A 23,278-nucleotide genomic window follows, 5' to 3' on the forward strand; every position below is an offset into this window, starting at 1 on the left:
CTGTACATTGCCTCTTGTCCTAGTCCTTGGTACTACTGGCACCACCAAGAAGAGCCTGGCTCCCTCCTCTTGGCACTGTCCCTTCAGATATTTATAGATGTTGAAGAGATCCCCTCTCAGTTGTCAGTCCTTGAGGCTGAACAGGCCCAGCTCCCTCATCATTTCCATGTACAAGAGATGTTCCAGCCCCTTTGTTGTCATCTGCTGGACTCATTCCAGGAGCTCCTTGTAAGACCTGGCATTTAACCAGACCAAACCGGTGTGCAAAGTTATATATGGTACAAAGGCATGGCACTCAATTTATTGGTGTAAAAATATCATCCAGTTCAATATGAAAGGGCACAGACAGGATAAATTATGGATTTTAGATGCTGTCTATTGACTAAGGATCACAGTTGGAGCAGGATTTTATATTCATTGGACCTTGCAGTTATAGCCAAAGGGGCAGGTGCTGGAGCAATGGACCCAACAACAGCTGCTGCACTTGCTGAAGGTAAAGCTTTCCTTGTTTTCCCCATATCTCATTTCCCCCTTATTAGAAGAGGGATTTCAGCCATTTTGTGGCAGACCAGAGCCTTGTGCTTGATGAAAAGACAAATCAGAACATTCATTATCTAGTCATCCCTTAACACCCTACAAACAAAGGTTTTTTCAGCAGCCTGGAAACAGAAGGCTGAATGAGTAGCAGTGTTCGGGCAGCATAAATGCAGAGCTCCTCTGAAACAGCAGTGGTGACCCAGCCCCAGGCTCCAACACAGGTGCTCCACAGAGCTGGAGGACACGTGGAAGTGTTCAGTGCTGCAGCCATCCCATGGGAGATGCCTGCCCAGCCTTCCCCCAGCTTCCCTCCCTGGAGCCTGCAGCCATCCCTCAGCCTGTGCTCACCACAAAGCCGGAGCTCTTCCTCAGTGTCTCGCCTCCCTCACCACCGTGGAACCACAACCAACAGCTTCCTGGCCTCCCCTCCAGGAGCCTCCTGGCACCCCTGTGCACGCCCCAGACAAACCCCATGTGCTTCACACAGCCATAAGCTCTCCTTGATGCATCTCATGGCACGTGATCCGTAAGACTCCTAACAGTAACACAGATGTTTATGGCTCTCTGTGAGTTGTTACTGGATCAGTCACTAATGCAGAAGCATCTCTGGCCACAACTATCCGAAGCATCTTGCAAACCCTAGTCCAGTCATCTCAGGGCAACATGGATGTTGCAAACGCCAGGACGAACCCAAACCTTCTTTCACGAAGAGACCTGAGGCCTGGTCACTTGGACAGACACTGCTCTTTTTTCTGGCTCAGGCATTGTCTAAACAGCCTGATCTGACCTAGATTTTGCCATAGAGGCTATGACAATCAACCACCTCCTCTGCTTTTGTGGCTATATTCCTAATCCTCAACATGCTCAGGCACCTATGGGCATCCATTTTTCCTTCAATCCTGGCCTTGCAATCCTGATGTTAGGGGCTGGGCATGGGCAGAAAGCCATGAAGAGCCAAAGCTTGGCTTCCAGGAGCACTATGGTCACATTCACTTTTCAGCAATCTGCTACTCTTCAGAAGGATTAGGATATCCTCAGGTCCAGACAACAGGAGGCTAAACTGGGGAGAGACAGAGTTTCCATGGAAAAAGCTGCTCTTTTGCCTTGAGACTGAGGTTTTAGAGGAGTTTGTGGCTCACAGAATGTCATGCACTGCTGTTGCATCATAGCAGGAGCTCCGAGGAGACTGAACCAAGGCAGAAGCACTGCCACAGAACAAAGATGACACAGCTTTATGGATAGGAATGCTTTCTTTCTGCGAGATTTCTGATGTGTCTGAAGTTTCTCTGGAAAACAGCATGTTTTCTAACTGTAGGTAATGTCATTTGCTCAGTTTTCTAGCTGTAGGTAATGTTATTTCCTCTGCATCCTGTTCTGAACAGAGATCCCCAGCATGTGAGCATTGGGCTTCAGAAAGTATGTACATAACAAATGAGCAAAAAGTCAAACTCCAGAGAGTGCTTTATTCTTTGTGAATTGTTGGAGCTGTTCTTTGTAATGTACACATGCTTTAGCAATCTGGGACTCCCACAAATGGTGGGACTCTAAGAAACAAAAGCTGATCAATAAAAAGTGACTATACTGTTCAAGTCTCCAGTTATTCCTATCTCAGATAGAGCTGAAGCATGCCAATTTTTTTCACAGGAATTAGTAGTGATCTCATCAAATATTTCATTCAAAGCACTGAAAATTGCACTGAAAATTTCAGTACTATTCCAATCCAAAATGAAATTATCCACTGCTACCCACACCAGAGTATGCTGCATAGAGAAGTGACAGAGTGAAGAGACATCTCAAGTGTAAATTCCCAGAATTTTTTTAAAATTAAAACCACCAGAGGTACTTTCCAAGCCCAGACCGAAGAGGAATTAGATGTTTAACTTTTCTGGGTTTGTATGACTAATCTTGCAGTCACTCAATTGAAACTTTATGAATGCTGAGAATGAAATATAAGTATATCAATATCTGCACATGTTAAGCATAGTTATGATTTGAATCAATTCACTAAATTGAGCACATGGAACTTACATGGTTTGTTCTGGAAACAGAAGTTTTTCCAGACTGAAGGATGTGAAAACTACTTCCCTATCTAATGCAATTCAGTACATCTGTGTGTGATTATATAAACACGTCTCAGACCACAGAGCAACACAGCCAAGTCTCATAGCAGTTACATTCATTAAACGTCAGACCACGTGATCTTCCCTGGACCTTCAATATTTGCCTGTTTGTAAGATTTACTGAATATTCCCTATATCTTCTATTCAGACCAAGAGTGGCTGACTGAGAATTAATGGCATTATCCTTGAATAAACGACAAGTCAATGTTTCAGGGCTGAGCGAGCATGCCTGAAGTCACTAACAGAAAACAAACTAACAGAGAAAACATTGCTCCTTTAACTACATCAGTTCACTGGAACTGGACTCAAAAATAGTTTTCTATAAAATGTTTGCAATCATTTTACCTTCATGAAATTCCATCTCATGCTCATTTTCCCATGAGCTGAGGATGCTATTTTCTGCTATTTTCTTTCAGGGGTCAGTAGCTAGTGTTGCTGCAGAGGACATCCTAAACAGCACTTTTTGAGTAACCATAGGGATCCTAGGCAGTGGTGATTTCCAATGTGCAGATGTAGTAGCTCTTTGGCTCTTAGCAGCAAGTACTGTCCTACTGAAGAAGACTCCTGCATGCCTGAGGTTGTAAGTCCCACCCACAGAGACGTAAATCTTGTCAGATCACCCTTTGCATAAAGCTTTGATTGCTTTCAAGTTATTCTTGGCTCTTATGGTGGTATCTGGGCAACTGGCTGAGGACAGGACAGATTCTGTAGACGTGTACAGCCAGTTTGTGTCCCAAAAAGATGAGTAAATCTGGTTTATAATGAAGCTACAGCAGATACACTGCCACAAGACTGGAATAATCAATTCTGCATTCTGAAGACCTGCTTTCTAATCAGTGACTCATGTATGTCATCCCTTTTCTGCCATCAGGAGACGACACATGCAGTTTAAGCACGTTGTTTCATGACTGGAGTTGTCTAGCCTGGATGTGGCCTGTGCATAGGTGTGAAAACTACTGAGACCTGTCATCATAATTGGTGTATAGAGGCTAAACCATCCATTAGAGCTTGTAATAGAACATGCTTTTTGGTCACCTCTTGCAAGTGGTAGCTTGCTTTGAACAGGTGGAAGAGGAAATCTAGTACTTTCCAAAGTTAATAGCCTGCAGAGTACTTAACAAAACTTTTCAGCATGTTCAAGTCTAGTTTCAGAGCAAAATTACAATGCTGAGTACAAAAATAAGGTCTGTGTGGTGACAACTTCCTAAAGAGAAAGCATCTCACCAGCCAAGAGACCTGCTCTCACTGGTGCCAAAACCTTTGTTAATAACCATACCTGTGGTGCAGCAGATATTGCCAGTAGCTATAGCAGATAGTGTCATCACTTTGTTGATGCAACACAAGCAAACATCAGAGAATTGTCTCTGCTGCTTTCTGGTTCCTTAAGAAATACGAGTGCTTTTAGTGGTCTTGGTGCTTCATGATAGGCTTTTGTGCTGCTGGAGGCACTGACAGCCTGCATAGCTGTAGGTAACCTCCTAGAAATCTCACTACAGGGGTTAGAAATGCTCAGCCATTTCAGCTACTGAACTCCAAGTGTTGTGCAACATATGCCTTTTCACTTGATGCAAGTACATGCAAAAGTGGCCTCTAGAATGAATAAATCCAATGAAATCTGGCTATTGCACACTAAAAACTTATGGAGGGCAGGAGGTGAGGAAGAAGAAGCAATTTGAACCTGGTTTTGTATAATGAAATAGTTCTAATCTGGAAAAGTATCTGTTGTGCAATCCTGTCCCTTTCCAAGGACGAGTGCTCGGTGAACCTGTAAATTGACTGTTCCTGCGACTGGGGCTCCCAAACGCCTCTTGCCCACACCGGCAGGAGACGCGAAAGTTTCACAGGACGAGAACTGTGGCTGTTCCAGAAACACCTGCATCCCACCGCCCGTGCCCGAGGCAGCCTCATCCAGAGCGGCCGGCCGGGCTCTGGCACGGAGCGAGTGCGCGGCCCGGGCACGCGTGGGGTCCGCGGGCCGGGCCGGGCCGGGCCGGGCCGGGCCGGGCCGGGCCGGGCCGAGCGGGGCGGGGCGGGGCGGGCACACCTGGGCCCCGCCTGCGGAGGCGCGCAGGCGGAGCGGGGGCGGAGGGAGCCCAGCTCGTCCCGTCCCGTCCCCTCCCCTCCCCTCCCCTCCCCTCCCCTCCCCTCCCCGTCCCGTCCCGTCCCGTCCCGTCCCGTCCCGTCCCTCTCCACTCTGCTCTGTCTCGTCCCTCCCTGTCCCTCTCCGCTCTCCTCTGCTCTGTCCCGTCCCTCCCCGTTCCTCTCCGCTCTCCTCTGCTCTGTCCCGTCCCTCCCCGTCCCACCCCTCATTCCTCCCTCCTTCTCTCCCCTCCTCCCTGCCTGCCTGCCTGCCTCCCTCTGTGCGCGCCGGCGGCGGCGGCGCCGCGCTCCCTCCAGCCGCGCCCGCGCAGCCCCCGCAGGTAAGCGCAGCCAGCGCAGCGCGGCGGGCCCGGGGCGGAGCGGGGCAGGGGTCCCACCATTCTCGCCCGCGGAAAGGTGCCCCTTCCCATTCCCCCAGCGCTCCGTGCCCACGGCGCTCTTCGCCTGCTCCCTTTGGCTGTTCGCTCGTGTTTCCGAACCCGCTCCCGTCCCGCGGCGCGGCAGTCGCGGTGCTCTCCGGCGAAGGGCTCCTCCGGGATGGGCTCCAATGAGTTCGAGGCGTCGGGTCAGGCTGCTATTCCTGCTGGGCTGACGTCTCCGGGGCTGGCGTGGAATAAGTGATGGGCACTTGTTTGATTAAGGAGCACTAACAGGACTCACTTAGGGGCTGCCCTCATATTTTTCTTTTTTCCTTTTTTTTTTTCTCTTTCGTCACCCCTTCCACCCCGAAATCTCTTTGGATTTATTTGTACCAAACTAAGGCAGTGGAAAAAGTCCTAGATAAAAAATGGTTGCCACCTCTCTCTCCTGACTTCAGTCCTTCGGACGAAGAGCCTGCTCAAGTCCGATGGGAGCAGTGTCGGTGTATCCATGATGTTTACAAAGGTAAAGGACGGGAGAAGATGAATGACAAGCACAAGGGTGTGATTTATTAGAGAAAGACAGGGAGCGGGGGGGAGCAGGAGGGAAGCTAGAGGACAAAAGCCGTTAGCAAACTGAAGTGAGAAGACAGAGGTGGAACCAGAGGGACCAAGTTTTTTCTTCTCACTTCTTTTCCTATGTTCTTTTAAAATAGCTCCACAGTGGGAACGATACCAAAAAACTACTTCCTATGGAAATATGTGCAAAGTTTTCATTATCACAGAAACGTTGGAATGTCTAAATTTAATTTTTTCGGGGATATCTCCGTGAAACAAACTCACACCTTCACAGATTTCAGTTGTCTGTGAATGTTAGAAGCTGCCTAAATCCCCCCTTTCTTCTTTTTTTCCCCCCATCCTTATTTGCTCCAGGTTTGGGTCGGGTTTCTGTGCGTCTTTTTCTTAATTGTTGTTGTTTGCTTGTTTGGTTGGCTTTTTGTTTGGTTGGGGTTTTTTTGAAGTTTCAAGGCGAAATAACTTGGGGAGACCCTGTAGGCAACTTTTTTTCTCGAAGTGTGGGGGAATTGTTTTAGCAATGTTTAGCAAAATTGTTTTAGCAGCAACGTTTTCGCTGCTAAGAACTGCTGCAACTCTTATCTTTTCAAAGAAAGTTTTTGCATGCTAGTTCAGGTTTGCAGCGTTGTACCATTTGGTCTAAAATGAATCACTTTCAGGTCTGGGAGTCATGTTTCAGTTTGGCGGCCAGGGCTGAGTGCTGTGTAGCCTGTTACTCTTGTGTGAGGATGGGCTATACGGCAGCACTAAAACAATATTTCTGGCAGTTTCAGCAGTGGACTGAAGCAATACTGTGTGTGCACAGGCGTAAGTGAAGCTCTGCCCTGCAGCTTGCTATTACTGGCTATAGGCGTGCCGCGTGTTTTTCCTTAACTGATATGGGCTCAGACTTACAAAGCAACTTGATAGGCCTATGTTTTACTGTTGTTTTTATTAAATATTAACCACACAAAATTAAATGCTGTTCTGCTCCAGAGTAGCTTGATGCTGTCTCATCCTGTGCAGTTGTTCATGAAAGGTGATTGTTTTCCTTTTTCTGCAGCAAATAACTAAGGAAATGTTACTTAGGAATACTGGGAAGCGCTGCTGCATGACCAGTGTGGTGCTGTCTCTATCACTCCCTATTACAGATTGCAGTAGTTAGACCCTTGGCTGCTATAAACCTTGTTCTGAGAACTTAGCAGTAGCGGTGCTGGTTGAAGAGAAGAAAACATTGGCTGGTGTCTGCTTTCTCTTCCTTTGCTCTTCAAAACAAATATCGAGGGTCAAAAGGTTAAACAGCTTTTGAGATGAACCACATGGAAAATGCAAAATTAAAGTAATGCTACACTGCATACCCAGCTTTAATATGTGAACTCCACGTGTGAGTAACAGACAGTCTTATCACTGTGAGCAAAAATACTTTATGGTCATGTGGTTTTCATCAGTAGCTCTGGAAGATTGTAGCTAAAATATAATTCCTTCTCTGCTTAAAAATGGGAAAAATAAAAATCTGACTTTAACTTGGTCTTATAGTGTTACACAGTTAAACTATTTGGGGAATCCAGGAGAGGTTGATGAAGAAAGTGTTTTGCTCTGCTTTGTACTTGCATGGGATTCACTTTGATATCACTGTGATGAGCTCTTTATAACACGTTAATGAATAGTTTGCTGTTTCTCAGTGGCCTATCCATATTGAGCTTGCTCTGTCTCATATTCAGAGCTTTAAATTAAAAGGCAAGTAATTCTTCTGAGCACTTTATCCCTTTGGGAGACCACCAAAGGAAAATTCCTTTTGAATACCCAGCAGTTTGAGCACTCTCAGAGGTGAGCTGCCTTCTCCAGATGTCAGAAGAGCTGGCTTTGAGCACCTCTAGGTGGTGACCTGCCAGCACTTACTGAGCACTGTTGCCGTGTATCTGGCTTTTTGTATCATTTGGATGCAGAGAAAATAGAATGCAGCTCTTTTGCCATCAGGGCTGAGTGGGGAACCCTTCACAGGCCATGACTTACGGTCTTGGTAATGCTCAAAGATATGTGGAAGAATTTGAGAGTGGTAACCAGTACTGTGTGGCAGTTGTCCTTTTCATTGCTATTTCCCTCACAAAATCAGAATTTGCTATGCAAGTGCAATTTCCTCCCTTTCAGAAAGAAAAGTGCATGCAATTTAAGGGACGCTTAAATTCAGCTTAAATCCATCTAAATGGGATATTTGAGGAGCTCCTGCTACACATAGTGCCAAGGGAAAGATGCATATAACTGTTTTACTGAAAGAAGAATAGAGCAATCAATATTTGATCCTTCCAGCATCTTTAGTTACTGGATTAGTTCTTTATATGTTGTGCATTTCACTACTTCATCTTTCACAATGGCCCATATTATTTTTTCTATCCATTTAGTAGGGTGAAAAGAAAACCAACTTTTGAGAAAATGAAGTATGCCTTTTCTTTTTCCGTCTTCCCATGTCCTTTTCTTTAAGATTGCTTTCAGTTTAGGTATGGTCCTCATTTGTTGCCTTTGGAGATTTGATAATTTGAAGGGAGAACACTGCCCTCCAGAAATGTTTGATCATGAGGGACTTGAGGCAGTAGTGGCTTCAGCTGGCAGAGGTTATGTAGCATCTGATGTGTTTTTGACTTTTCCAGATGTCACAAGGTGGTACTGTAGAGATGTGGCACTCCTCAGCAGTGCTGCATGAGGGCTAAACTTACACACTTCATGTTTTCTCCCATGTGTTTTTCTTCATAGCTAAAGCAGAAGCTTAAGGCTTCATCCATGGCCCATAAATGTCAATGGCAAAATCTGTATTGGCACTGAATTGCTTTGGATCAGGTGCAAGGCTGATGGGTTGCTTTGACAGAAATACAAAAGTATTCCCAGGGCAGAAGAAAGTTCTGTCAAGGAAGTGAGAGCTGCTGTTCTACTTACATGTCAGGGAACTTGAATTTTGGTTTTGTCCATTTATATTTCAAACTTAATTTTTTTAACATGTAGAAGCATTGCCTGTGCATTCTTGCACTTTCATGGATGTACTAATATATGTGATGGTGAACATCTGAATGTCTGGTACCTTGGTTTGATTTTTGTTGAAAGTAGGGGAGAATTTTGACAAGGGCCTGTCTTTGTGTACCCAGACCTCTCCTTCTCACCTCCACTGGTGTTTCTTGACTGCCTGACAGGATTTCTGTACTCCCAAGCTGATTAAGAGCACACCTGGCTTGCAAAATCTTGATAATTGCTTGGATGAAGGTTGCATTCTAGGGTCAATTTTAATTTTTAAATGACTGGTGTCTCTAATTGTTGAAATACTGTTTCTACTTGTGCAACACTGAGCAACCAGAAAATAAAAGACCCCATGTGCTGGTGCTGGTTTGGGTAGTATATGTGTGTCCCCATCTCACATGGCAACTCCGTGACCGTGGCATTTCTCTTATGAGGTCTTGACAAACAGCTTTGAGGTGGTTAAGGCATTGTATTTCTTTCTCCACAGAGGAACAATAGCCTAGCTTGAATTAGTGCAAAGTGTCCAGAATTTCCGGATAGACACTGCCTGGAATGGTTTGTGGATCATGTGTTTTTCAGTCCTGTCCTGATTTCCTACTGGATCTGGGTCCTTCTTGACCCAGGTACTGTAGGCACTTAGGTTAGTGCACTTAAAGAGGAGAGCACTGGTGCCTTTTCCCCAGAAGTAAAGATATATTTCTTCTTAAAAAGAAAGCGAATCTTCTCCCTTTGCTTCTGGCAGGCAAAAGCAGCCACAGACCTGTGGGGCTGCTGTGGTTCAAGGAGTCTGGGTAAGGCATGCCTGCCCCTGCCAGCAGCACAGCCGGAGAGGGGGAACCACATCCCTCCTCCTCAGGCCACTCCCAGGATAAATAGCCTGGACAGGGTTCTGGCCTGGGGTGTGTGCAGAGTGTTTTGCTTTCCAAGTGCCTTGAAGATTTGTGCTCTTTGATGGATAATGGCCTGGCTGCTGGGGAAACAGGAGCAAAGGGGTATGCCTTACTGTCTCCCACTCATGCATTGCAATTACAGATACTGTAATGCAGAGAACTATATGTAGATTTTTGTGCCAACTCAATTACCTTTATTTTAGACTTACTTAACTTGAGAGGAATTGGAACCGCCTTTTTTTTTTTTTTTGCTTCCATGTGATATACTCTAGGTAAAATTCAGAGGTCCTCTTTTTTTCTTTTTAAAAATACAAAGGTGATAAATATGACAGACCAGTAGTATCTTTGTGGTTTTGCTTCTTAGTGTGACTAAGAGGAAAACACCTCCTGAAGTGGGTTTTTGAAACTGCTGAAAAAAAATGTCTGTGAGTTTGATAGTCATGTATGATAATTCTCAGTTCAGTGTGAGCCTGATGTTCCATGTTACAGATCATTCTGGCTTTTCTGTAGGAATTTACATGCCACAGTGACCTTTGGAGTACGATGAATTTAACAGGCACTAAATGCAATACATCCATTTCTTTGCCAGCCAGAAAATGTATTGCATATTGCAGTGCTTGCAGGAGCAAGCCTGAAAGCATTGGATTGACATCAAAGGCAAGATCTTTCTGTGCAGAATGCTGGAGATTGTGAGAGGGGTAAAAATCTGGCAAAGGAAATGCATACTGTTTTTCATTGCAAGCCCCTTTCCCTCCCTCCACCCCTTTTTAGGGTGTGTATGGCAGATATGAAATGGTGCTGGTACATTATTTATGGGAGCAGAAGTTTTCCTTAGAAATATTTTTCCCATTTGAGGAGGATTGTTTTCACCCTCCTCACCCAAAATATAGCTAAGGTAGTATCCATGTTTTATTAAGGAGAAGTTAGCTACAGCAATGAATGTTGGATGAGTATTGAATGTTTACAGCATAGAGAAATTTATATCTTCTTTGATTAAGTGGGTGTTTTTTTAATAGCAGCGAGCTGAACGTGAGCTCTAGCAAAGACTTGCTGGAATCCAAGCAGAGAAGAGAGATGCTGTACAGGTCACACCTGTTTTTAAGGTGGTTATACTTCAGGTTGGTGTTTGTAGGAAGAGAGAAAGGCTGATAAACTCTCAAGCTTTCATAGCTACACAGCTTTTGAGTGTGCCAGGTGTTGTTTTGTCTACTGTGAAGGGGTTTTGATAAAGAGACTGTAGCTGCTGGATTTCATTAAGTGTTTGGTCTTTGATAGTGCAGTCTGTTTCTGACCTGTTGTGGTTGTCGGATCTGCCAGACAATGTCCTGAAGCCTTGAGCTGCTGCTGGTGACAGAGCAGGGGAGCTGGGATGGCATTGCAGGGCTGCAGTGTGAGCAGGACAGCGTGCCTCGCCCAGCCAGGATGTGGGTGTCAGGGTGGGTGTCGCACCTCACACAGCCAGGGTGCTTGTGCACAAGAAAACTCAAGTTTGTTTGCTGCTCAATCCTGAATCAGCTGGTGTCAGGGGAGGTGGAAGGGCTGAAGGAAGGGTGGAAGGCCCTGGGGGTGCCACCAGTGCAGCATTCACTGTCCCTTCAGCTCATAGCACAGAAGCCCAGGGGGTGCTGAGCACCCCTGCCTTTCTGCTGCTTTGGATCACGGAATTTGTCAGTGGCACCAGCTGCTGCCAGAGGGATGGCTGGTGGCAGGAGGCCTCGGGGAGGAGGCAGGTCAGCACCTGCAGCCAATGGCAGTGGCAGGAAAAGGTCACCTTGCCCCTAGATGTTGCCTTGCACTGGGAGGGATTGTGGTGGTCGTTACTGTGGTCAGGTTTTTTTTGGTTTGTGTGTCTATGTTAGGTGTTCTCTGACTCTCTCTGTGGGATCTGTTTTCTTGTGGCTACTGTGTGTTTTTTACAATCTCTTACTGCAACAGTGGTGTCACTTCTGGAGCCTGGAGCTTTCAAGGTTTCGTGGTTGTGTTACTATTTTCACAGGTACTTGTAACCAAATATGAAGTAGCAAAGGGTGGCAGTGTGTATGTGTGCCTGACTCCGGACACTTCTGAGCTCTTTCATTGATACTCCAGCTAATATGAGTCAATTGTGTGCTTTTGTGCATACTTGAGTTGTTGTTTCAATGTCTATTGTGATAGGTGTGTTTTCAGTGATTGTCTGTAGGGACTGGATTGGCATTTTACAAGATGTGTACAGTCCTCTTATGAGTTGCAGTAGAAGGGGTTTCATGTGGTTGTGAAGCTGTAATGTTGGATGTAAAGGGGAAGTTGGCTACCTTGCCTAAGGTTGTGCTTATAGGAGTGAACTTCATAGCATGTTTCTGTACTTGCATGCTAACTTTGCATATATAAAACTAATTTTTGAAGTAAAAAGCACTTGAGAAATTGGGAGGGGAATGTTAGATACAGAAGCATAAATTCAGACTGATAATGATCAGCTTGTCAATCCCAAAGGAGGGTAAAGTGCAGCAAGGTCTGTATTACTACTCTGTTGCATGTCAGTGACTATTGCACTTGGAAGATGTCTTTGCAAATGTGTACACAGCCCTGCTAAAGTGTTGTATGTTGTACTGGCAAATTATTAGTACAAGAGAATAACCTGAACATTTCCTGCATCCATCTGAGAATGTCTACAGGAATTTCTGTCTTGTCAGGATGAACCAGCCAACTAATAAGAGCATGATGCCCTGTGTGCCTCAGTGATACTGGGATATACTAGGAGTGGTGTTTGAGCATACGTTAACCATCCACATAAGCATTAGATTTGGTGGCTTTCAGTGAAGAATTCATTGGGATTTTCAGCTGTTTCTATCCACTTTTGTCTCCCTGTTTGTTGTTACATTCCTGTAGACAGAAGTCCAATGCACCAATAGGTCATTGCCCCTTAATTCTTCTTGCCAAGGAAATGGAATTCCCAAATGGTTTTCCTGAGATAGTGCAGCAGGACAAACAACTTCAGGGAAATGGATGTGTGGATAGGTACCCAGCATTCAAGGAGTATCCTCTTGAATGTGACTTGTACTTGAAATGTCTATATTATAAATGTCTATTGAGTTTGTTGGTCTTTCTGTCTTTCCTTTTCCTTTCTGTCCCACCCAAAGATGTGTCATATGTGGAGGGCAATTCTGTGGAAATGAGCAAGGTATCTTTGGGCTGCCCTGGGCATGGTTTTTGCACAGGGCTTTGAGAGCTAGCAACATTTCAGAATTGTTTTGCTTCTCCTAAATATTTTGATGGAACTGCTGAAAACTTTACCTCAGAGCAGTGTATTTCCCTGCACAGAAGCCTTGCAAACAAAAGAAGACTTTGTTGAATTAGTGTTTCCACCCCTAGTCTTTTAGCTTCTTGTTTACAGTAGTTACAGTGTCCTATTTCAAAAGTCCACGCTAGTGGGACTGGAAACTGACTGAGACTTCAGGGTATTACTATAATCAGAACAATCCTGGTATTAATGAATGGACTAAAAATGGGTCTTTAGAATTATTCAATTTTGCAAACAGTTGATAGGAATAGCATAGGTTAATGCCTGCTTCTCCAAGAAGTACAGTGTGTTTCTGTTTCCTGCCTTGGATTGCTTCAGTTTCACATGCAAAAGCATCCTAGGAGGTTCAGCCTAGAGGAAAAAAATTCAGTGGGAGATGTGCGAGCTGATGACAATCTGATGACAGGAGGGAATTACAAGATTTTAGAAAACATAAATGCCTTAAAAATAATATGCCCGAGCAAAGGTTTATGCCACGGTCTTGCATATTTCCATCCCCAACTTCTCTTCCACAAAGTTTCTTGCCATCAGTTGCACAGATTTTTATGATCAAGTTCTGTTTGAGAGACTTGCTTACAGCTTTTTCAGTTCTTCGTTCTAAATTGTTCCTAATATGCTATGAATATTAGGAGGGGATCTCTGTGGGGATCTGTGGTGTAATTTTTGTGTGAAAACAGTTACTTTTTCCCTCAGAAGAGTGGCACAAAAGTGCAGGAAGAGCTTTGGCAAAGAAGCCACACTGTGCTCCTTTGTGCTCCATGTGAGAAGGGGAGTGGGGGGGAAATAACTGAGTTTTCTTGGAGCTCCTAAGATGAGTTAACATTTCTTAGTTGGTAGGGGACCCAAACGTGCACTCGCCATGCATCTGCCTCTTGCGATTGCACCAGCAGTCGTTCTGTGCTCTGTGTACTCCTCTGACTGTTCCCTTTGTGGTTTGATTAGCTTTCTTCCCAAGACCCTGCAAGTGTCATCTCCTGCTTGGATAAGCTGTGTCTCCACTAGAGGGGGGTGCCAGTATTGCTGCAGTGGGAAATTTTGAGGATTTGGTAAGTTACGGTGCTTTATTCTTACTTCTCACCGGGCAGTGTTGCCCGTTGGGTGAAGTGTTGGGTTACTCCAAAACACTGTACATGCATGCCATAGTGCATTTTGGTATAGAATTATAGAAGGATTTGGGTTGGAAGGGACCTTAAGGGTCAGGTAGGTCCCAGGCCCCTGCCACAGATAGGAACACTTTCCACAAGACCAGGTTGCTCAAAGAGCTGTGCAGCATAACCTTGAACATTTCCAGGGATTGAGGTATCCACAGCTTCTATGGGCAACCTGTTCCCGTGTCTCATTACTCTCAAACTAAATAATTTATTCCTAATATTAATTTTTACATACCTCTTTCTTGGTCAATTACCCCATGTCCTATCACTACATACCCTTGTCCCTTTCCAGCTTTTTTTATGAGCCCTCTTTAGGTACTGGAAGGTGCTATAAGAACCTTGACTTCTCCAGGCTGAACAACCTGACTCTCTCAGCATGTCTTCATAAGAGATGCTTCAGCCTTCTCATCATTTCTATGGCCCTCTCTGAACTTGCTCTTTCTTCTGCCCAGAGATCCAGAGCTGGATGCAGCACTCCAGGCGGGATCTCCTGAGAGGGGAGTATGAGGTTGGCTGACCAAAGAGAGGCCACTCAGTAGTGGGAGGCTGAAAATCAGACCCAGCATGACTAAGTGTGTCAGGGATGAGAGTAGCTGTGCATGGGCCTCAGGCTTTGGTGCCATGGACACAGCTGGTGTGTGCAATTGCGGCATGCCTAAAAAGTCTGGTTTGTGGGTGGATTTCAGTACGTTCTCCTTTTGTGGCCTGGATCCCTTGAACTTCTTAGTTTATTTGTGTGGTCACAAAAAAAGTCTTAGTGGTTCCCAAGTAATGCTTTATGGCTTATGCTTTTGTTACAAAACTGTCTGAAGGAGGCTTTGAAGTGTGTATGTGTTTAAAGTTTGTACCCATGCTAATGTCTACCAAGATCCAAGGGAAGAGCTGGAGGCAAACTACTAGTTAGTTCTTAGTTTCTTTTTTCTTTAAGAATAATCCATTGATATTCAGTTGTGCTTTTGTCCAATAGGACTATGTTTTTTGCCTTTCTTACTCTTTAATAGAGCTGCAAAATGAGTTTATCTAAAAAGTGGTGAGATGGACTAGGTAGTGCTCGGACACTAACCTTTCAGTCATCATATGTGTTAGAAGATAGGACTTTTTGGTTTTGTTCTGTTTTTACATCATCTCCATTCTGCCTCCTGGCTTTCTGTTTTCACTTGAATTCATGGCATCTCCCAAATATTCTGATTGAATATTTGTTGTTTCTGTTGGGCATTGTATATACTGAGGACTTAGAGAAGCAGAATAATCACTGAAGTATGGTGTGAATTTACAACAGCCTACTTAATTCATGTGACCTCTTGCAAGCAGTAAGAGCCTGTCTGCTAAACACAACTCAGAGCTAATCCAAGTCAATTCTTAAAGTGAATTAGTCAAGCTGTGAGCTAATCCTCTGTATTTACCTGCTTGTTCAGATAGCCAGAAGCCTAAGTTGCTTTAAACTTCACTTGATAATTGAAAGGGGAAGGGTCAGAGGAAAGGTGATGAAGTCTTGGTGTTTTCTTCATATCTTTCCCTTCAGGGCATATTTCAGTTGTGCTTTTTATTTATAAATCTTGTATTCATGGAATGATCAGCGTAAGCTACCCAAGGCCAAAACCCAGTACTCTGCTGCAGTTCTCTACTAAGCATCCCTGACAGAGCCTGCTGCTGCTCCCAGGGTATTTTGCGAAGTCTGTTACTTCTTGATCATCCATAAAAACTATTCCACAAAAAGTCCAATCAATTGAGTTGGTGTACTGTAAGCAGCAGGGACCACGATGCAGACTGTGAGGACTAGGAAGCCCTGTCAACCTCTGCCAAGAAATTAGTAACCACTCCCAATTTTACAGCAGGGATTCACAAATCCTGGGTGTATTGTTCTGAGCACACCAGATACTTGCATGATGGACTAGAAGTAATTCCCTTTCATTTGTCAACAGCAGGATTTTTGTTGTCTTGAACTACTGGGTTTGCTCCCCCTCCATTTTGACAAGATCAAAGGTAAGATCTTATTTCTGGGTCATTGCTGTCCATCAGATAAGTTTGTTTGTGGCCTTGGGAAAGAGCAGTGACATGAGAATAGGGAATTTAAATCCTGTCATTAAGATAATTCTTTCTTATTGTTAATTCTAAGCTCTTTCAAATTTCTTTCAGGTTAACTTTGCAAAATACAGCACTGCGGAAAGTGTCTGGAGAACAGTCAGTTGAACCAATGCAGATGTTGCATAAATATTTCTGAAGGAGCATGACTGTTATTTCTGGTTTGAGGGGTTGATAAATAGTTCCTGTGTCTGCACTGGTGGTGGCCTGAACCATGTTAAGCTACTGCCTTAGAGTCTCTAATGTATTGTTGTGAGTGAGGGGAATAGTTGGCAGATTTCTATTTCAGATAAACTAAATTAAACTCCTGTTTGTGTATCATTGGTCATGGCACATGTAGATCTATACTGAGGTGGTGCCTTTGTAATTCGGGATTTGAGGTTTGGCATGCTTAATTGTGAACTTCCTTGGCTTCAGCATTTCCAGATTATTGTATTTTGTGGTGGTTTATTCTGCCTGAAGATTGAACATCTGTTTTGTGGATGTGGGGTAAAAAGGAAGTATTTGTTTTAAGGCTGGCCCCCCTCAAAGCTGCTTAGAGAATTGTGACACTTTGTTATCATCCAGATGGTTTTTTTTATCTAGCAAAAGGATATAGCCTGAATGTTTAAATACAAACTTGTTTCAGAAGAGTGCCAGCCTTCTGCTACTTTTCTGAGTTTAAAACAAAAGGTGGAGTTTACAAATGGAGTCTCTGTTGCTGATCCATGGAAGTGTTGAATTTGTTATTTCTTCTTGGAAACAAATACTAAAATTCTTTTTGTAAGTTTTTTAGGAGATTAAGTTCTTGTGCTTTTTCTGCTGAGAAATGATAGTTTGGAGAAAAGTATCCTGATTTCTGGTATAGCTAGAATCATAATCATATAATGGCTTGGAAGGGACCTTAAAGATCATCTAGTTCCATGCCCCTTGCTATGGACAGGGGCACTTTCCCTAGACCAGGTTGCTCAAAGCCCCATCCATCCTGACCTTAAACACTTCCAGGGATGGGGCATCCACAGCTTCTGTGTGCAACCTGCACCAGTGTCTCACTACCCTCACAGTAGAGGATTTCTTCCTAATATATGACCTAAATATATGACTACTCTCTTTCAGTTGGAATCCATTCCCTCTCCTCCTGTCTCTACATGCTCTTGTAAAAAGTCCCTCTGTCTTTCTTGAAGACTCTCTTCAGGTCCTTGTAGGCTGCAAACAGGTCACCCTGCAGCCTTCTCTTTTCCCTAAACAATCCCAGTTCCCTCAGACTTTTCCTATAGGAAAGGTGCTCCATCCCTCTCAACATCTCCTCTGGACAGTCTATCAGGTCCATGTGCTGGGAGCCCAGAGCTGGATGCAGGTTCCAGGCGGAGCAGAATCCCCTCCCTGCCCTGCTGCCCACGCTGCTCTGGATGCAGCCCAGGGCACGTTTGGCTCTCTGGGCTGGGAGTGCCCCTGGCTGGGTCATGTCCAGCCTCTCACCCACCAGCACCCCCCAGTCCTGCTCACAGGGCTGCTCTCCATCTGCTCAACCCCAGCCTGTGCTGATACTGGGAGTGTCCTGACCCACAGGCAGCACTTTCAATTTGGTCTTGTTAAACCTCATGAGATTCCCATGACCCCACTTCTCAAACTTTTCCAGATCCCTCTGGATGGTATCTATCTGCAAATTTGCTGAGGGTGCACGCTATCCCTGTGGCTATGTCATTAATAAAGCTGATACAAAAGCCTTTGTCCACTGTTATCTTCTTTAATTATATTAATTAATAAGTAAAATAATAATGAGAATGTATTTGGAGATAAATTCTGTCCACTACCCTTGCAAATCCAGTGCTCAGAGTAATTTTAATGAGCATCTCCTTGCTCTGTCACTCTTTTTCTCTCTCTCTTTTTATTTTTTCTTTTCTTTCTAATAACAGAAGAGACAGAAGAGGACAAAAGCATGCACCATACTTTTTTTTATACACATATGTGCACACAGTGCTGGCAACAGTTAATAATGTATCTTAAATTATGAACTATCTATGGTTACTTTGAACTTTTCTGCCTCTTTGTTAACTAGTTCAAATTTCATGTCTGTCAGTAGAAATAAACAATTTCAAAAGAGTTTCAGAAACTGTTTTGAAATTACTTCTTTTAGGAGTACTTGATACTATATATGTCAGTATGGTGAAAGTGTATATTTTGAAAATACAGTCACATGACAGCAACTTCATTGTGGTTGTGCTACGAGAGACCATCCATATTGTAGTGGCTTGTTTTCATAAGCCTAAGCAGGATGGCATTATTCTCCTGGAGTTGGTGTCTAGCTGTATTTTTCCTCTTTATTTTCTTGTGATTCTGGAAGTTTAAAGTAGTGAGATAATGCTGAAATCAGATGATTGCATGAATTATTACTCTGGAATCTTCCTAGTTCTTTAAGTCTCTTTTACTTGAAACGCAAACATTAAAAATTCACTTTCAGGAATATCTTCCTGTTCTGGTATTTACCAATTACAAAAACACTGTGGAGCTGCTTCTTCATTTCTTGAAGATGGTGCTGTGGCTAGCAGAAATGTTTTAAAGCAGTTTTTGTATGTCTGTGTGTTCGGTGTGATTATTTTTACACTGACCTGTTCATTGTGTTGAAGAAGCTCCTAATACTTCCCAAGAGATGTGCATCTACCAGCCAGCATCCCTGGCATTAAGGCAGATGCTTACTTTTCCCCCAGAGAGTGGGAAGCAGTTCTCCAGCCTTAATGAGTGGCAAAGGAACAATCATCTCTAAGCAATTCCTAAGTCATTAGGAGAAGCTAGATAATGACTGAAGTAGTTCTAGGGCTGCTGGACAGTAATGGGAAGGCAGACTGGTGTGTTGGCTTTAAAGGGCAAACTGCAGGAAAATGAGAAAACTGAGGAAGCCATGCAGAACTATTTTTGAGTTCTCACAAAGTTCTGCTTTTCAGAGAAGTACGAGGCTTCAGTAGAAGATGAGGTATCATTCTGGGTTGAAAAAACAGCAACAAAATGCTCCCCAAGAGATGGGTGTGGAATAGATACAATATGGAAATAATCAAGAAAGGAGGTTTAGCAAGTGAGAGAATTGCACAGAATGGTGCAAACTGACCTAGGTCAGGGAAGTACGGAAAGGATTCTGGAAAAGGACAACTTCATAAAATAAGTGAAAGTTTTGTCTGACTGCAAATGAGAATAAGTGCCTCAATCTGCAGCAGAGAAAAAGGAGTCCCTGCTGTGTTCAGCAAGGAAAAGGAGTATGAGTCAGTTTTTGAGAGCACAGTCATGACAGTTCTAGCAAAAACAAAAGTTGAGATATTACACTCCTAATTTTCATTGTCTCTTTTCCTTTATTTTAGTTAATTTCTCTTCATCAGTATGCAGAAAAACTTGGTGGATTAGCCTGCTGCTGATGTGAATCCAGTTTGTATCATAACTGCCATGACTTAGGGTGAATGTGTTCATGACTTCACATGTTACAATGCCATATCCTATGGGTTTGTCCTTTCAAAGGATGCTTTCTGTCACTTAATAAAATGTGACGTTTTCTTTTCCCTCCAAAACCCCCAAAATAACAAAATACACAATACTAAGAAAAAAAAAATCCTGAAAGAATTAACATCTTGTAATTTTGGGAATAATCTACTCACTTAAGATCATATGGAGGTCCTTTCCGGGGCGGGACCTCAGAGCACATAGAGGAGAAGGGTAGGCATGTGTACTTTAATTACAGACTCTTGAGCTCTCTGCCCTTTGGTGGAACCCCTGTCGTGACTGTGTCTGCTTTTGTCATCCTCAGAAGGGGTATGAGGCAAATTAGAGTGGCATATGGAAAAGATTACCCTGCAAGGTAAAGGCTTGAGGATATTGTTCTATCTATTGGTTTGTTTGGTTATTTTCATTGAAAATCTGGGGAGAGGGGTTTCTGTCCTTCTATATATTCAGATTGCTCTTCTGCCTTTATGTGGGGATGTGGGCAGGCTCTCTAACCTTGCCCTGATGGGGTCACTGTGAAGGTTCTTTTGCTGAACCACGTTCTTTGTGACAGCAGATGATCTCTCTGAGGGAGTGCAACTGCATGATGATACTATTTTATTGTTGCAAATTAATTCAGTACATGATAAATTGTTAAGGTGATAGATCATCTCCCTAATCTTAGCGTGGAGAAAGAGAACAGTTTCAGACCACATTCCCTCTTCAGAGTTCATGAAACTAGCTTGGTTAAGGAGGCTCCACGTGGGACACCTTTGCTGAACTTGCAGGCTCTATTCTATCATGGGAAGCCTTAGGAGCAATCTTGTAGTGCTTGTATTATTGAAGCCAGAACAATGATCTTCCCCAGATTAGCCACAGAGCTTCTATTCAAAAAGGTTTGAATGACGTAATTATTTTTTTCTTGTTTGAAGCACAGCCTGCACTGTGAATGCAAATGGATTTGATTTGAGAGCCTCTGTGTAATCTTGTGTTGTGGAAGAGTGCACTGAATCTAAGGGCAGTTTTTAAAATTTGTATAGAAATAAATTTCTAGCCTCTAATCACTACTGAAGTCTTCATCTTTTTTTCCTTACCTAAGAAAGGCTAACAGCTGTATTTTGAAAGTAAAACTGAGGTAATGGAAACTGGAAATCTCTTTTAGCCCCAAGAAGCTGCAAGCATCCCTGCAGCAGCTTTTAAAAGTCTAAAAGTCTTTGTGGTGTACAGGTGTGATTTGGTGGAAGACAGAAGAGAAGATAGGAAACATGAGTTTCTTGTTTTCTTTTTTTTCTGGTTAGTAATGCACTTTGGGACTTCTGCATTTTAGTTTGATCTTTAAGTGAGCTCTCATGTACGTTTCGGTTTGGGTTTTTTTTGTCAGGTGCTTTTCAGGTACCTGGGCATCTTGAAGTTAAATTTTCCAAAGTGTTGTCTTGGTTTGCTCAAATAAAAGCTGAGTGCTCTGGCCAGCTGATGCTGTTTCAGAGAAGCAATCTGCAAGCTGATAGACAGCTATACATGCTGCTGGTCTGCTTTTAATGCTGTTCATGGCTAAGGAGGTGGTTGCACTTAATGTTAAGATTAATGTATACTTTGGGTGACAAATTGCAATCAAAGCAGACATCATACCACACAAAAGTAGATGCATTATTTATATGGAAACATAGCGGTAATAAAATCCTTGATTCTTTGTTGTATCACAGAATTACTTCCAAGACAATTGTTTAGGACACTGTCGTTCTGAAGGGGCAGCAGTGGTGTCGGCATTACCTGTTTTGACATGTTCAGTGATTAGGTTTGATCCTGTAACTGGGAGAGAGTTTTGTCCTGTTTTTCTGATTGTCGAAGTCCTGAGTGCTCAGATTGCTGAAAACGAAGAAAAAGAATCCTACAAAACCACACACTCATACACAAAAAAAAAAAAAAAAAACAAACAGAAAAACAAGAAAAAACCAAACCAAACAAAATAAGTCCCACACACCACAATTTTTTTTTTTTAATGACAGCAAAGCATTCAAAACACCATATTATTCTTGTTGCAGGTCTTCTTCCCTCTCCTTCCCTCCCTTTTAAGCCTCAATGATATTTTGTTTAGGCAGTTTCTGTGTTGAGTATTTATTGTGTCAGTTGGAAAATGGCAATTTTTAATAATTGCTCTGGGTATGTTTTGCTCAAAAAGTACAATGCTTCATCAACAGCTGGAGTTCTGTGAGCAGAAGTGGCCTGGATAGACATTGATGCTGTTGGATTCACATTCTCAGATTGCGAGAGAAAATTCTGATCTCTTAAACAATATCTGCAAGGAATTTAAATTTAATGTTAAAGTGAATGAACTATTGACAACTGCAAAGAAATTACTGGGTCCCTAGGGGATTCCTCCACAGAGACAGGGATTTGATGGAGAAATATTTCTAGATATAAATTTATTTCTAGTTGTGGTTTTGGTAAATATATGCACTGTGTTTTTTAGGGATGAGGTATTATTTATATAAGCATCTTTTATTCTGTGTAGTTATTGCCTGTCTTTGGTGCATTTGTAAGAGCTTTTCCCCCTATATACCATGCTAGTCCAAGAGCAGCATGAAAAATTCACCTTGTTTCCTGTGAGTATCTCAGTTTCTTCTGCAAAAGTGAACAAATAACCTCAGTTTTGTTCTAAATTCAGTCTGATCTTTAGTCTTAAACTTAAAAATCTGAAAAATTTCTTCGGGTTTATTGTAATTTTTGTTAATTTTGTAACTTTTTGTAATTAATACCAAAAATATCCCACTTTTGATGCTGGAAAATGGCAGAGTCAGGTATGTTTTACTATCAGGTTTGGTTTGGCTTGGTTTTTATTTCAGTGTTTACAAGGTAGAGATTTCCTATTGTTTTGTCTGAACTTTTGCATATGTTAGAAAATTCCATTCTATTTTTCTAGAGAGTAAAGTTAGACTCAAGAAATGTCTGGCTTTACTGGCAGGGACTGTTTCCAGGGAGGTCTATGGTGCAGCTCAGCGCAGGAAATGTGGTGAGCTTGTCCCTTGTTTTAGGAACTCCCCTTCCAGACTTCCACAACCCCTCAGCAATACTTCACAAATCCATTTTCACAGTGAATTTATTCATTCTTATGAAGAACTTCCAACTGGGTGAGAAGCTATAGCTCTGTAGTTTTTTCAGGCAGTCTGACCAGTGATTAGAAACAGCAGACAGGAAGGCTTGGGGTTGGACATATTTGTAGAACTGGTCTTCCCTGGGATGATGGAGGCATTGAATGTGCTGTAAGAACAGGCGTAACTTGTGCATTTTGTTGGTAGTTGTACCAGTTTGATAGCGAACCACTGAGAGATTCCAAGTCAGAACTACAGTTTAATAGGAAAATTGAAATAAAGGCAGAAAACACTGGCTTAAACTGACAGAGTCAGAATACAACCTGACACCCTGTTGGTCAGGGTGGTAATAGCTGTCCAGTTAAATGGTGGATGTGGTTCTGTTGAAGTGGTGGTCCTGTAGTAAAGTCTGGTCCTGCTCCAGTGGTGGTTGTGGAGCTCTTGAACTCTGGGAATCCAGTGGTAGATGCTCTTGTGTTCCAATCCTCAGATTATATCCAGGTAAGAATGCTTGGTTCCTCCCTCTGGGTGGAGCGTCTCACAAAGGGATGATGTAATTTATGAGTCATGCAGTGAGACCTGTATGTTCCATTAGCAGAAGATATCCCTCATAGAGCTATCAGGGATGAGTCATGGAAGATATAAAGAGTACTCCCCCAGCTGGTTTTAAC

The 23,278-nt window shown here is 43.2% G+C and overlaps 1 protein-coding gene across 4 annotated transcripts in view; it reads left to right on the plus strand.

Moving 5' to 3' along the window:
* The first annotated feature begins 4,828 nt into the window (after positions 1-4,828).
* Positions 4,829-23,278, plus strand: part of LPAR1 (lysophosphatidic acid receptor 1) — a 67,298-nt gene continuing 48,848 nt past the window's right edge. For 2 of the 4 annotated variants that reach the window (XM_064735391.1, XM_064735389.1), the window contains exon 1: positions 4,829-5,077. The gene's annotated coding sequence lies outside the window, so the exon portion shown is untranslated. Of the gene's footprint in view, positions 5,078-5,518; positions 5,643-13,783; positions 13,888-23,278 lie in introns of all 4 variants that reach the window. The other 2 variants (XM_064735390.1, XM_064735392.1) reach the window with 2 other exon arrangements.

The sequence above is a fragment of the Zonotrichia leucophrys genome, chromosome Z (genome assembly GCF_028769735.1).
Source record: "Zonotrichia leucophrys gambelii isolate GWCS_2022_RI chromosome Z, RI_Zleu_2.0, whole genome shotgun sequence".
Classification (NCBI taxonomy): Eukaryota; Metazoa; Chordata; class Aves; order Passeriformes; family Passerellidae; genus Zonotrichia; species Zonotrichia leucophrys.